The sequence below is a fragment of the Lygodium microphyllum genome, chromosome 1, assembly GCF_053477565.2.
Source record: "Lygodium microphyllum isolate KBCC chromosome 1, Lygodium_microphyllum_v1.1.10, whole genome shotgun sequence".
Classification (NCBI taxonomy): Eukaryota; Viridiplantae; Streptophyta; class Polypodiopsida; order Schizaeales; family Lygodiaceae; genus Lygodium; species Lygodium microphyllum.
Genome location: NC_141135.1, coordinates 99,103,924 through 99,120,358, shown reverse-complemented (window position 1 = coordinate 99,120,358; position 16,435 = coordinate 99,103,924).

Genomic DNA, 16,435 nt, shown 5'->3' with positions numbered 1-16,435 from the left:
TTTTTTTTCTCTCCTCCTTTGTTTATATATTCTTCGCTAATTGTTGGTATACTTGTTGGTGGATGCAAAGGAGTGATGGCATCAAATCGTATTATTTGGGTTGTGGAGCCATCTTCGAGCCTTCAAGCTTTTAGACTACATTGTGGGAAGGTAAGTTGGTGAGTTCACTACTATAACTCAACCAATGCTAGTAGTCTTATATTCTTGATTTCTTGGGTAGGAGAGAAAAATGTACGATTAATTAGAACAAATCATGTTGAGAGACAATGTGAGAGATTGTCACCCAATGCGAGTTGCGCCTTGTGAAAGAATAGAAGTCCATTCGCTTATTGTGTGTTTAGCCTAACACACAATTAGGACTAAGGACAGTGTAACCACTAAGATTCTTACACTCCTATTATATGTTGGAATAGGAGGCTTGTCTGCTTGAGTAGATGGGATTGATGGAGTATCTATCATCTATACTTGTGACTTGCATACTCCAAAACACATGTGGCTAGTTTAGGAAGGCCAAATCAAGAGGAACCGATTCATTGGATTGAGATTGGAAAGATTGGATTTGTTAGGCTAAATCAAAATACAAAACTTAAACTCAAAGATACAATAAAACTTAAAAAACTTCAATAATACAATAATACAAAACTCAAAACGTAGACTTTTCTTACTCAAACAAACTATCTTATTGTTGTAAATTAAAGATACATCATGCTTGTCATGCTTGTTGGGTTGTGTATTCATTGAAGCGAAAAAAACAAAAAATTAAAAATTAAAAACATCAAACTCAAAACTCAACTCTTCTTACTTGAGCAATCTATGTATCAATTATAGATGTAACCGTTTAATTATGGAGGATTGATAGTGTGAGCATTGAAGGAAGAAGAGTGAGTAAAACTCAAAAAACATGAAACTCAAAACTCAAAACATAAAAGATAAGACAAAAACTCAAAAGTTAAACTTGTCTTAATTGAATACTATTGTCGATTGAAGATGCATCATGCTTGTTTGGTTGTGCATGCATTGAAGTAAAAACAACATAAAAATGTAAAACGCAAAATACAAATATGCAAAAATATAAACTCAAAACTCAAAACTTGTTGCTTAAATAATCTGAGAATAATCCATGCATCAATATTGTAGATGCATCTTATTTGTTATGGGTGATTAATTATGGATTCATTGAAGAAAGGAGGCTAAGGAAAACTCAAAAATTTACAAAACTCCCAAGACAATAATAAAATATATGACCATTGTTTGGTTGGTTATTTCTTGTTGCCACACATTGAGTTGCTCAGTTGCTTTTGGCTCTCATAATTTGATTTGATCGCAATTGAGACCCCTGTTGTCATACTCTATACTCTTACTTCCACTATGCTCACTTTGGCCAAATTTACTTCCACTCAATTTACTTCTACTATAAGAGCACTTCCACTAAATTTCCTCCCCACTAAATTTACTTCCACCACTAGATTTACTTCCACCAAGGAATTCAATTCCACTACTAGATTCACTTCTATCACAAGTTCACTTTCACCAAGGAATCATCTTTCACCATGATCACTTCCACCATGTTCACTTCTACCAAGGAATTCACTTGCACCATTAGATCACTTACACTAAGATCACTTCCACCATGATCATTTCCACATTGTAGTTTGCTTCCACCACCACGATTACTTCCACTAAGCAATTCACTAAGATTACTTCCACACTACCATAAGTGCACTTCCACCACAAGTTTACTTCCACCACATTCACTGCCAATACAAGATTACTTATACTTCTACCAACTTCACTTCCACCACGATCACTTCCACCAAGGAATTCACATCCACTATTATTAGATCACTTCCACAAACTTCACTTCAACTACATTTTCTTCCACCACAAATTCACTTCCATTAAGTTCACTTCCACTAAGGAATTCACTTCTACCACAAGTTAACTTCCACCAAGGCACCCAAACATTCACTTCCACCCTAAATTTTACTTCCACTATGTCACTTTCGCCACATTTTTTTCACTACTACTTACTCACTCACTTCTACCCATCCACTTCTACTCAAGTACTTCTATATTTCTACTACTCATGTACTTCTACCTACTTCACTTCTATTCACTTACTTATGACCACTTACTTCTACTCACCCACTTATACCCACTCACCCTACTCACTTCTACACTACCCTTGGACTTCTACCTTAGCCTAGCCCTTCTACACTCACCTTGGACTTCCATATTATAATTGTCATTCTATCCAAGCCTTTGGACTCATGTTCACACTACACCATCTCCATATATGCACATGCCACCCCCACACACACCCAATTCTATGCATGCACTTGTCCATCCTTACACAACATCAATCGCATCTCATTGCATCTACATACCTTATCCTTGCATTGTGTATGACTAGTCTTGACACATGGATATCTTGTTGACTATTATACATGTGGTATTGCTTGCACAAATGTACCTTGCTTTTGAAAAGAAGGAAAGCTTGATTTTGTGCAACTCATCCTTCTGAAATTTTGGAATCAAAGTGTTGCAAAGTGCCTTGAAAACTTGTAGGTTTTGAAATCAAGATTTTGAAGTAAGTACCATAATGTTATAAGAACTCAACAAGAGCTTATTAAACTAAGGAAACACTTTGTCACATTACAAGGACTTGGCACACATTACACATCTAAGCCACACATACATTATGCTAACTCAATATCTAGCCATAGGATCCACTATAAGTCAGGGGGTGGGGGGGATCATCCAAGCTACCACTAAGAGCTAAAGTCTAATCAATACAACAAGGGTTCAATGAGAGAGAAGTTACTGACTAAGATATTGAGAGTACAAAGTTGAATTCACATCATCCTGGATATTTAAATAATAGAAACACATATAAGAAACTAGACAAGAACTTGATTTTGCAAGAATAGTTTATATCCGGCTTTTAAGAGCCTAAGACTTAGTTGACGTGCCTCATAATGGAATAGGCCATAGATCTACAAGTCCTAAAATCTTAGGAATCAACAATAAAGAGAAACCTTTCCATCCATCTATCAATTGAAAATATGACTAAGTTGACAAATCCAGAACCTAGGCCACAACTAGCAAACTGGATGTGGATAGGCACATTCACAAAGGGTGACCTAAGTTGCATTGAGTATGGCATCACTTACATGTACTATGATTGTCTAACATGCAAAGCATCCAATAGCACCATAACTAGGTCTATTGCACCTAGCATCCAAAAGGTCAAAGCCACTAACACTAACTCAAAAGATGAAGAGCTAATACCTCCTACATATCTTCGGGTCAAACTAAGTGCAAAGAAAGAGCTCATCATTGATGGTCTCATTGACGAAGGTTCTGATTACAACATCTTGACTTATGATGCATGGATTGAGATTGGCTAACCTAAGCTAGTTCCAATAAATACAATCATCAAACCTTATGGAGGATCATCGTATCCCCTCCTAAATCAATGTAAGTTTCTTCTCACTATAGAGACTAAGAGGTTGCCTATCATTTTCTATGTGCTTCTAAACCAAGAAGATATGAGCAAGGATATCCTGCTTGGAAAACCTTTCAAGAATGGATCCAAATGCAATGTCCATTTTGTCACTAATTTTTAAAAAGGAAATCTTATCTATTCTCTCAAGAAGGGCAAGAAGCATGTCTTAGAGTAAGACCAAAACCCAAGTAAGGATGGCTCGAGAGCTAAATAAACTGCTCAAGGGACATTCTAACCAAAAAGAGCCACTAAGTAAGAACCCTCCTAGAATCCAAGAAAAGACCAAACCTGTTAGGACCACTACACCAATTCCTTCAGCTATTGGGAAGAGAATTTCATCTAAAAGATAAAGGAGACCTAGCTCATACAATTGAACGAAGCATCAATGGAGAACTAGCACAATACCATAATGGGTTCTGAAAGCATTGCTGTAGGCTCAAGGGTTTTATGTGGAAAATTATTGGATTTGGTGCTGAAGCCACCTGCAAAACCACCTTCATTGACCACAACCCACCACAGAACAAGTCCCATCAAAATTCAAGCAAAAGAAAAAGAGACCCAAACGTAGATCTAGGTCAAGGATTAAGATGCTTGAGGAGCCAAAAATAGAAAAGCTGGTGATTTTTGAAAAGATATTTCTTGTGACACTAACGTACACAATTTTGGAAGAGTAACTGCTTGAGATAGTTGTGAAAGCGATGCAGGAGACGCAGGAGAGAAGAGCACACACAATATAGGTGTTGTCAACAATGTTATGACAGTCTTATTGCACTTTCATATATATATGAATAAAGGATATTGGCGGTCACTGTACATGGGCAGGCCCAAGGGCCTTTTACCAATCAACCTCCCACTAAAAGGTCAATGGGCCAGGGAGTGAAAAAACAAATCAAAAGAAAAGAGACAGGGTGAGGAATCATGACATCTCACCCAACACCCAATCGGAAAGCGAGATGTGCAATAAGTGTTGGGATTCTCCGAGTCCAAGACATCCAGGAGGCAAGTGATCTCGTAGCTCCATACAACAGAGCGATCCAGCACAACTCATGAGTGCAAGGCTGTACATCATCATCATCAGAGTAGCACATAGCATCAGCGTGGCACATACAAGACAACGGAGAGCATCCAAACTCTCCAGAGTCAATCATTGTGACAAGAGATCCGTAAGCTGGGAGAGATAGCATAGCTCTCATAATCCATCTGCAAGCACCTAGGCCTACTACTAGCAGAATCCATAAACCTGTCAAGCATAGCTGCGGCATCCTCAATCTGTACCAAAGGGTAAGCCCAAACACGGTGGGTAGCATGATCCATGAAGGTCACAAAATATGATGCTCCACCAAGTGATTGGGAAAGCATAGGTCCATATAATGCAACATGGACAAGATCTAGAGGAGCATGCCTCATATGATCGCCATAAGCCAAAGAGGCTATGCAAGGACCAAGAGTACAAGAAGGGCAAGCATCAAGATCTATAAGTGACATAGGAGGCAACAATGAGTGTGAACAAGACAAGATCTCCATCTCTTTGAGGTGCATATGGCCTAGGTGATAATGCCATAACAATGCATGTGGTATCCTTGTAACCATAGAATCTCCCACATGAGAGACATGCATTGGGTAATGAAAACCAACTCTAGAACCTCTAGCCAAAACTAAGCAACCAAGATAGATCTTCCATGACCTATCTTGAAGAGAAATAGTATATCCTGTATTATGCAACTAACTGACATAAATCAAGCTCTTACTAAGCATGGGAACATGTAAAACATCCCTAAGCATAAGAGAAGTCCCATTAGGCAAAGCTAGGTGTATGTCCCCTATACCAAGAATAGCATAAGTCTGCTCAAGGCCCAAAGAAATGCATCCATCAAACTCCTTGTAAGTAGAGAACCATGCTCTATGTGGAGTAACATGACAAGATGCCATAGAATCCAATAGCCAATCTGAGGCATAGACCATATCACTGAGCAAGAAAGTTGTAGGGAAACTAGATGATAGGAGTACATGCTCAACTACATCATCATGGGTAACAACATGTACCTCACCACTAGTAAGAGTGGTATCACCTGCTACATCTGTTGTATCTCTGACTCTCTGCTCATGTCTAGTCCGTCTCTGTCTCTGCTACTCTCTAATCTGTCTAAAGCATTTTCTTTGAACATGCCCAAGCTTCCCACAATGGAAGCAAACAACATCTGAAGTAGAAGAACTTGTAGAAGATGACAAGGAATCCAAGTCATCATGAATAGGGCTATCCATAGCATCCATGGATCTCAAGGAGTCGAGGGCTATCCCAACATAGCGAACTTGCTCATAAGGACAATTATCTGCTAGTACATCAGTGGTAGAAGCATGTTGCAAATGCTCATGAAACCTCAATGGATGGGAGGACATAAAGGCATCAATTAAGGATGCAAAAGCTCCCATATGAAAAAGAGTCATAGCCAACTGCATGACATAACCAACCATAGTACAGTAAAGCATAAGACATCTGTCATAAGAGCATATGATATTCAGCCATGAAATCAGCCCATAACCATATGCATATGCATAGCTCTGCAGTACATCACGCCACCAAGGAACATCCAAGTCAAGTAAAGACCGACAAGTGGCAAAGCATCGTGCAAGAGTCAAGCTCCAGGTGAAGCCCAAACATCTATACAACAACATCCAAATAAGTGGCTCTATAAGGTATACAACAGTAGACCATGTGCATAGACGGGTAAGCATACATAGCATCTGCTCTCTGACATGGACGGGCAACAGTAGCCCAACTAACATAGAAGCTAGACAACAAAGAAGCAAGAGAGCCATAACTGTAAATCCCAAGCATATCCAAGTCCACTGATCAGTAAGTATCCCGCATATCAAATGCAAACGAGCAATCACAACTCAATAGGCAACTGTCAAAACAAGGGAGCAGTGCACTGCTCAATACCTATAAGTGCATCCAAGTATCCAAGATCCATAATCAGAGCATCAAATCCCATATAACATCCAATGTCGTAATGGAAAAATCCAAGTCATAATGAAAAAAGCCAAGTCAATGTCCAATTGCTCAAGGGAATACTCAAATGAATGTCGAGACGAGCTCAAACAACTGCCATCCACAGCCAAAGCATAAAGCATTCACCAAGACATCATAACACGTACTGGGTAGCCTAGGCATAAACCATGTCATAGATGAAATGCCAGCTGCAAAGAAGTGATAGTAAAACCCAAACGATCTCTAATCTCAGCTCAAAAGCATTCCGGAGCATAAACAAGACATGTGGATAGTCCAAATACATCATGACATCATACTAAGTAGCTAGGAGCACCCCATGACCAATAGGCATAACCCAACTGTAGCATAAATAGCTTTAGCCCTGAAGTTTCCAGCAGCAAATAACAGTCCAAAATTGAGTAAAATAATGCTCAATCCAAGCTCAAATCAATAGGCAAACCATAGGCATACATTCCCGTATATATAGACACCAACCTGGCATAATCAGGCATAAAATGCCAAGACCCTGTAAGCATAAAATTGAAGTAACATGTGGCTGCCTTGTTTTGAACATATTTGGGACTATTTAAAATAGTCAATGACTGAGCTAAATCAGCTTCGAATGTATCTCACATAAGAGGCATAACATCCACAAGTGATCCGATATCAATAGACATCAATAGAAGCATCACATAAGCCATAGGCATACAAATACATGTTGTCTCAGACCTGAAATCTATTGCAAAATATTATGTCATCAAAATTTGGCAAATCTGACATCACCATCGTGCTTGCTGCATGCCAAAACCCCAACTTAGACTCTTACCTTGCTTGAATTGCGTTCTGAATGCCCGAGATATGACAAAAAGAGTGATTTTTGAGCCATTTTTGCAAACAGGTGCAAATAAAACGTGAGCATGTTGTTGTACTTGAGGGGCCAAATCAAGGTGGGTAGGGGATAAGCAAGAGTCCAATGAAGGCCTACAATAGGCCTACACAAGCCTAGGACAAGTCCAAGCAAGAGGTGAAGAGAACAAGCTTCAATGATGGAAGCTATGGCTGCATCTTCATGAAACCCTGTTGTTCATGTCAAAGAATGGCTGAGAACTGAGTGAGAAGCAAGCTCTCATACCTCATGTAGATGTTCGGAAGAGCTCGCGGAAGAGTGGCTGTGATATCAGTTGAAAGGGATGCAGGAGATGTGGGAGAGAAGAGCACACACAATGTAGATTTTGTCAACAATGTTATGACAGCCTTCTTGCACTTTCATATATATATATATGAATAAAGAATATGGGCGGTCACTGTACTTGGGCAGGCCCAAGGGCCTTTTACTCCAACAAGTTGCTAATTCACATAACTAGTAGTGTCTAAGAAGTCATTGAGTCACACACAAAAAACAAGGTAACCACTTCCGAGTGATAATGATCATGTTAAAACAACCAGTCCAAAGAAGAAGGAGCTCTTAAATATTGATAACAAGCAACCCTTAGTTGTTGTTGGTCCATTGTTGAAATGTACAAAGTCTCCGAAAAAGAAAGAACCTTTGTCACCCAAGCTCAAATTGAAAATCCAACAGTAGCAACCTAATGCATATGCTCAATTCCAGAAAATGGATCCACAAGGGACAATCAAGAACATGTCAACGGATCAACAACCTCCCTTTGAGAGTGTTATCGAGAACATAGCTAGAAAATCCCATGCTAAGACTATTTCCCATTAGCCCAAGGATCCTAGTGCATATTCATCTTTGACTAACAAGATTGGACCAATCCACTACATCAATGCATGATCTAACATATGTAACCTCTACATCTCTGAGATTGCTTGCAATTTTTTGTAATGTCAATATTTCTAAACTTGTCAAAATAGATCCTTTGTGTGAGATATTCCTTTCAGAGGAAGAGCTACACATTGCAAGTTGATTGGGACAAAGCAACATGATGGTTGATGTCATTAGATATGTCTTTTGCCTTACCCATGACCCACAACTTCTTAACTGTCATGCTTCATTGCAATACAATATTGACTTCTATGAGTGGTTTATTCCAAGGCTAAGTGGCATAGAACCTCATATTTCCTATGCTTCTATCACCATCAAGAGTGAATATTCATTACATGATGTGAAGCATGACTAGTGGATTCCTAAAATTCCAAAATTATAACCCTCATATATTACTAATCCTAGTTACCTTGTACATATTTATTTCTTTAGCTCAATATGTTGCTTGACAAGAGCTAAATTTCCTCAAACCAAAGACTCTTTGACTTTTGGAACAATGTTATATCTTATGCAAGGGTAAGATCCAAGGTACACATGCTAACTTTTGTTTTAGGTACAATGGCATAGAGTAGCAAAGTCATCATTGATTTTTTCTGTCTTTTGACTTTGAACCCATTGCATGGTCCTCTCAAAGTTTCATCAAGTGAATGCAGAATTACAACATGTCACTATAGGTGACAACGCGTAGCAATGCCCCACTCAAGAAAAAATGGCAACATGTACTACTAAAGCTCTTCTACTAAATTGGAAGTTGTAGATACATCAAGACAACATCAATCTTTTGGAGCTTCAAACAAGAGACAATGACCTCAGAGACCCATCATCAACAAGGTTCAAGATTTTTTCAACCAAAAAATACCTTGACTTTGACATCTAGCGATCATATGCTTTCATGGGAGCAATTGCACATTGTTTCATCAACGAGCATACAAGTCTTCATCAACAAGGGTAAGACCATCCTTGCTTAGTGATATGATTACTTACATTTGTGGATTAGCTACTAACTAGGATGCTTTTGCCAAGTTAGAGTACAATATGAATTTCTATGATTGATGGATTACTAAAACTCAAAAATCCTAACCCTCTTATATTACTAATCCTAATTACTATTTCTATGACTGATGGATTCCTAAAACTCAAAAATCCCAACCCTCTTATTTTACTAATCCTAGTTTCTTTGTATATAATTATTTCTTTAGCTCAATATGCTACCTTGACAAGAGCTAAAATTCCTCGAATCAAAGACCCTCTGACTTTTGGAACAATGCTACATCTTATGCAAGGGTAAGATCCAAGGTATGCATGCTAACTTTTGTTTTAGGTACAATGGCATAGACCAACAAAGTTATCATTATTTATTTCTATCTTTTGCCTTTAAACCCACTACATGGTCCTCTTAAAGTTTCATCAAGTGAATGTAGGATTACAACAAGTGACCATACGTGACAATATGTAGCAATGCCCCACTCAAGACAAGCTAGCAACATATTCCACCGAAGTTCTTCTACTAGTTAGAAGTTGTATAAGCATCAAGACAACAATAATCTTCTAGAACTTCAAACAAGAGACAATGACCTCAGAGACCCATCATCAACAAGGTCCAAGTTTTTGTAATGTGTCCAGTCCTTGACATGTTTTAGCAGTCCACGGGAGTGTGATCTAAAAGATGCTGCTTGGCACTCTAATGGAATATCACAGATTTTGTCAAATAGTGCATATTGAGTCTACTTTGCAATGAATCGTATCGGCCAACCCTATTAGGATCAACCTGAATCTTTACGGGTTTCTAACGTTCAAGTCATACTACAGCCTTCTGGCGAGCCTTGATCTACTTTGCGTAGAGCATCTAAACCAAGGCGGCAGACTCATGTCACACTTGGAGGAATTTAACCTGATTCATTATACAAGTTTCTTATGAGATCTTTGGTCTAACAATCCTTTCACAAATAGTGCTCATGAAATTTACAAGCACAAACAATAATGTGAGCTCGTGCTCATGACACCTCCTAAGGTGGAGTTCCCTTTTGAATGCTTAGCATTCAACCTTCAAATTTTTCTTGCTTTGGTGTCGACTGCAATGGACATTGTGGGGGTAGGGAATACCCTTGTTTCATCCCTCATTTTTATGTGATAAGAATGAGAATTTACGCAATTGGTCTTGCATCCAATTAGCATCACCCATTAGTTTTCGAATGATAATTTTCCTAATTTTAGACTTTTAGATTAGGGTTCTTATTTTGAGATCACAAGATCTAGATGATTCAATCTAAGATCCAAATTTATCATTCGGCAACCACTTACTTTCTTAGAACTCTATCAGGGTCTCTAAGTTTGCCCTAGGGTTTCATTCGCTCAAGATTTCGTGGCAGACATGTTTCATTCATCTCTCCTGCAAGCCAAGGGTAATCTAAACCCTTTGCAATCTTTGAGTAATTGCAAGCATCGAATGTCACATTGGAAATTTTCTTTCTTTCATGTGGAAAACATTTGGAATTTTCGCTTCGACATCGAGTTATGTCATGGTCTAAAATGATACCTCTAAGAGTGTTATTGTACTTATCATGAGCTAATCGCTAGGGTAGAGATCTATGACCATATTGATTTGATTCTAAGTCAATTTATGATTGTAGCATTAGTTGGTTTATTTATAATTAAACCCTAACCTTAATACCATCTAGGGGTTCACTTAACGAATTCTTCGTAAGATTGAATTTAACAATTTGTATGCACGAGTCTCGAATCTATCTTTTAAGATGAATTTCTATCGTGTATTGCAACCAAATCTACCTTCAATGCCTTGCAAATCAATATGTCAGTTTTTCTTGATTTCATGATACAGTGCAAGACTTCCATTTCTTAAAAATCCATTTCAGTGAATTTATGAAAAATCATAAATAAATTACGACTTATATTTTTAAGTGCGAAGTACATGAATTCATCATGCTTTATGTAAATGCAACATAACTCTCTTTAATGGTTTATAATATGCAATCCTTTGCACGAGCTTGTATATTTACATATCGGTAATACAAGATGCATTCACAATATTTGTGTCTACTAATTAGCTTAGTATTACAGTCAGCCCATAAATCTTCTTCAACCTGTAATTAACATGACCATCATGAATTAGATTCAAACCTATGCATCTAGCTTTCAATTTATACAATTTATACGATGCAAAAGTATGAATCTTTTCCATGGTAATTACGATCTACCATTCCATTCATAGGACAAGACACCATAGTGGTACCTAGTTTTGGAGTGACGAGTTGGTATTTATACCCGATAGCCTATTCGTGTTAGCGGTGGCATCTTTGCATGAACCCCCTTCCGTGGTTGCGACCTTTTCAGCCATTTGGGAGAATCTGCGCTTTGGGGCCATTCTTGAGCTTGGAATGCAGGGCTTCTCTTTTCTCAGTGCACTCCTTTTTGCAAGAATTTCCTACACTCTGCTTTGAATCTAGTAATATCTTGCGAAAATAGTGTGGGAGGGAGGGTATTTGTGACCTCCTCCTAGAGGAGGAGGGGAGGAAACTTCTAGAACCTTCTATATATATATATATATATATATATCTCACTTTGAGACTTTCTCTCTCTCTCTTAGTTTTGGCAAGGGGTGGGGGGGAAGAGGTGGTATTGATTCCTTTCAAGGAAGGGGGGGGAGGGTTGGGTAGGCATTCACTTCATCCCAAGGGGGGTCTCTATAGGGAGGAGGGGTGGTATGGTGGCCTTCTCTCCACCCTCCACCTGGGCAGGCAAAATGTCTTGCTGCCATACTACTGCCATTGCAAGCTGGGGGAAAAGAGATAGTGGAGGGGGGGGGGGGGAGGGGGAGGGAGGTGGCACATGTGTGCCCCTCCTCCCCATTGTTATCATCATTATCTCCATCATTAGCATCGTCGACATCATCCTCTTCAGCTCCCTTGACATCATCTCCTACTTCCCCTCCCTCTCACCAACTAGCGGCGTTGACAGGTGGAAGAAAAAAAAATCAAATGATTTTAATTATTTTTAGGGGAGTCCTATGGGACACGGGGGTTATTATAGTTTTTTCGACAAAACAATACCTTGACTTTGACATCTAGTGATCATATGCTTTCATGAAAGCAATTGCACAATGTTTCATTAACAAGCACACAATTCTTCATCAACAAGGATAGGAATATCCTTTCTTAGTTATTTGATTACTTACATTTGTGGACTAGCTACAAAACCAACTAACCTGGATGCTTTGTACAATCCGAATTTCTATGATTGGTAGATTCCTAACACTCCAAAATCCTAACCCTTCTATATTACTAATCTGAATTAATTTGTATACATTTATTTCTTTAGCCCAATATCTTGCCCTAAGAGGAGTTGACCCTCGAACCAAAGACCCTTTGACGTTTGGAATAATGCTATATCTTATGAGAGGGTAAGATCCAAGATACACATGCTAACTTTTGTTTTAGGTATAGAGGCACAGAGTAGCAAACTTATCATTAACTTTTTCTATCTTTTACCTTTGAATCCACTTCATGGTTCTCTCAAAGTTTCATCAAGTGAATGCAAGATTGCAATAGGTGACCATAGGTGATAAAGCATAGTAATGCCCCACTTAGGAAAAAATGGCAACATCTACCACATTGAAGCTCTTCTACTAGTTAGAAGATGTAGATGCATCAAGGCAACAATAATCTTCTAGAGCTTCAAACAAGAGACAATGACCTCAAAGACCCATCATTCAACAAGGTCTAAAATTTTTCAACCAAACTACACCTTGACTTTGATATCTTGTGATCATATACTTTCATGGGAGTAGTTGCACCTTGTTTCATCAATGTGAGCACACAAGTCTTCAACAACAAGGATAGACTTTTCTTCAGTAATAGCTTCATTAACAATGTGGCAATGTGCTTTCAAGTTCTTTCCTGCTTCCATTTATCTTTATAAGGTTGCATGCCTAGTTGTATGGAGATGTCATTGTTCATAGCAAGGAAAAAGAGCATCAAAAAAAAGGAAAAAAAGAGTCACAAAAAGAAAGAAAAAAGGGAGGAAACAAAGGACACAAAAACAAAAGAATAAGAAATAGGCACTCACATATACTACACCCCACCTAAGGTTCTCTAATTGGGTGCATCCAATAGCTTCAATTGGCATCTCCTAGCCCTTTTTCAAATTTCCCCCACCTTTACTCAAGGCACATCAAGGTTAGGACATACCTAGGGAGTATCGGCTTGCCCAAGTTAGACCTATCTCCTTGAGTCAGTTCATTCATCTCAATGCAAGAAAATCAACCCCAAAGCTTGCTAAAAATGGTGCTTCTAGCAATCAAATCATAATTGGATCCACGTGTGATTGATTCAATGGAGCTACAAGTTCTTCAAGAGCTTATTGGATTGAACTTTGGCTCCTATCCATCCCATATTTGTGTTTTCCTAATCTTCTTTATAACAATTGTATTTTTCCTCAACAATGATAATTATTCCCATTTTCATCAAGTTTAAGATTCCTTTCTTTATCAATCCTCACTAGTAGTAGAATCCTTGACGATGTCTTCTAAGTATTAGACTTCTATGTAAGCATGCACACTCACATAATATTTGAACTATAACCTATTGATAGTTTTGAGTCCTCAAGTGTGAGAAAACTCTTTAGGATTTCTTGGAGTTTGACCCATCTTTCAAGCCAACCACATCATATGTCCCATGCACAAATTGAAGACTAGCACTCTCCCCTAGGAAGTGATTGCATATGAGGTTTTACTTGTAGGTACAAATGATTGTGGAAACTCATGAGCCCTCACTTCCACACCTATACTGAATCTCCTATATTTTGCAACCTCCTCATCTTTTTTAGTAGGCTTCATGTTCTTTCCCCTAGAAGAATCATAAGTCAAGTGTCTCTTCACTAACATCAACTTTTGAAGCTCCCTTCCCAACCATGTAGGTATCATTGTCATCTACCACTATACCAATGACATTACTCATACCACTTACAATAGGAATATCATCATTATCATCTACAATTCTTCATCAACCACCAGTATTACTCCTTCATCAGGACCATTTCTTCTTCAAAGCTACTTCATTGAATATTCTAAGCATTCTAGGTTTATCTTTGAAGTGAGTGCCATGGAATTGGCACTTGCCTTGAAGAAGGATAATGTTAAAAATATTTTGAGAAGGTAAAGTCAATTTTTTTAAAAGAAACATATTTTGGAGTACCTCAATGTATTATCTTGGGAAACTTATATTACTTTCTATACTTTATGGACTTAGTATATTCGTGGATGTATTATTTTGTGAGATCCATGCTCACAATACTTATGCATGTTATATTTATCTCCCACATTGTATTTGTCACATCCGCAATTATTGTGTGGGTTGTGCACATGGATTTTTCGCTAGAATAGTATAGGTTAGGCCCATTTAAGTTAAGCACAAAGCATGCTTCAAGGAATGATCGATCTAGATCCAACAAAGTGGGTAGGATACCCAAAAGAGGGTGCAAATCCTAATTCCCAGTGATAGAAATCCTAAAACACAAAAGGGGCACAAACCCTAATTCACAAGGGTGCAAACCCTAAAATGTAAAAGGAGCATAAACCATAACCCTAATCTTGGTCTATGTAAGGGTGGGAGGTCTCAGTTATATTCACCCTTTTGATGTGCTATGCTATGGAAGCTCTATCATTGCAACTATTAGAGCTTTGTATTCTCTTCTTCTATTCTATCATCTTGTCTCCACTATTGAGAGAGAGTAAGTGAGTGAGAAGTGTGTTAAGTGAGCAACTGAGGAAAGGTGAAGCTCTACATATTCTTCTTGCTTTTCTTCTTCTTCTTCCCATTCATGGTGGTAAGAGAGTTGAATTTGGAGTTGTGTATAAGATTGTGAGATTGCAAAAGAATGAGAGATTTGGCAAGATAAGCTCCTCCATCTTCTTTCTCTTCTTCTTCTTCTTTATCTTCTTCTCTCATCATTGGTGTACTTGGTGGTGGATGCAAAGGAGCAATGGCATTGGATAGTATTATTTGGGTCATGGAACCATCTTTGAGCCTTCAAGATTTTAGACTACAAAATGTGGAAAGTTAAGTTGATGAGTTCGCTACAACTTGATACTAGTTTTGTGTTCTTGCTTTCTTGGGTAGGAGAGATGGATGCATGGTTAGAGCAAAGTGTTGAGAGATAAGGTGAGAGTTATCGCTAAACCATTCTGACCGGGATAGGAAGCAAAGATACCTCTAGTGACTAAACAATTAGATAGATACCAAGCCAATGTTGATGAATCTTATAATTTCATAGAAATAACCTTGTGGGTGATGCCAAGTAGGCACAAGCATTTGGGCTTTTCCTAGATGAAAAAGGGTGCACTTGGTTCATGTTGAGAATCAAGCTCAAAGACCTGACCCTAGTTAGATAGTTGTAGCTATCATCAGTTATATGTGACATAATAAATGAGTCATTCTAACTCAACCATGGTTATTGTGTGTAGTCAGTTATTAGTGACCTATCTTACCTCACAATTGTGTGCTAGACTTAGTGAGTTATTCTACACGATGAAATAATGAAGAGAAGAGGGATCACTACCCTCTGTTTACCAATGACTCCATCCTTTGTCTATCTCTCTCCCTCTCTTTGCACATAGTATTAGAGCAAGCTTTGTGAGAGCTAGAGTTGTGGAGCTAGACTTGACCTTCAATTTGTGAACTTTCAAGTCATCAAGGCTTGTCAATACATTATCTCCAGTTTTCTTGAGCACCATCAAGTGCTCCCCTACCTTGTCACCTACCCCATGTTTTGTAGCAGGCCTTGTTCTCACATATTTGCACCTATTTTTTTATGCATATAGTTCAATTTCAAACAACTCATACTTACTTAATTTGCACACTTGGACATTGAAGGAATGCTTGGCACTGAGATTGGCATCATATTCAAGTACTTGGGCACTCTAAGAAGACATTGATATTTAGTTGTTGTTTGTATGCATTAGACAATGTGTTGTAGCACTGAGACAACATGTATTTCATTGTTTGAAGATCACATGAGCTCGTATTGATGTCTATTGGTGCCTAAATGATACTTGCCACTTTGGGATGTCATGTGGGATGTTTTGAGCATTGTTTCCTCAGATTACATTTGATTTGTGCTGGTTATAGTAGACATTTTCTAG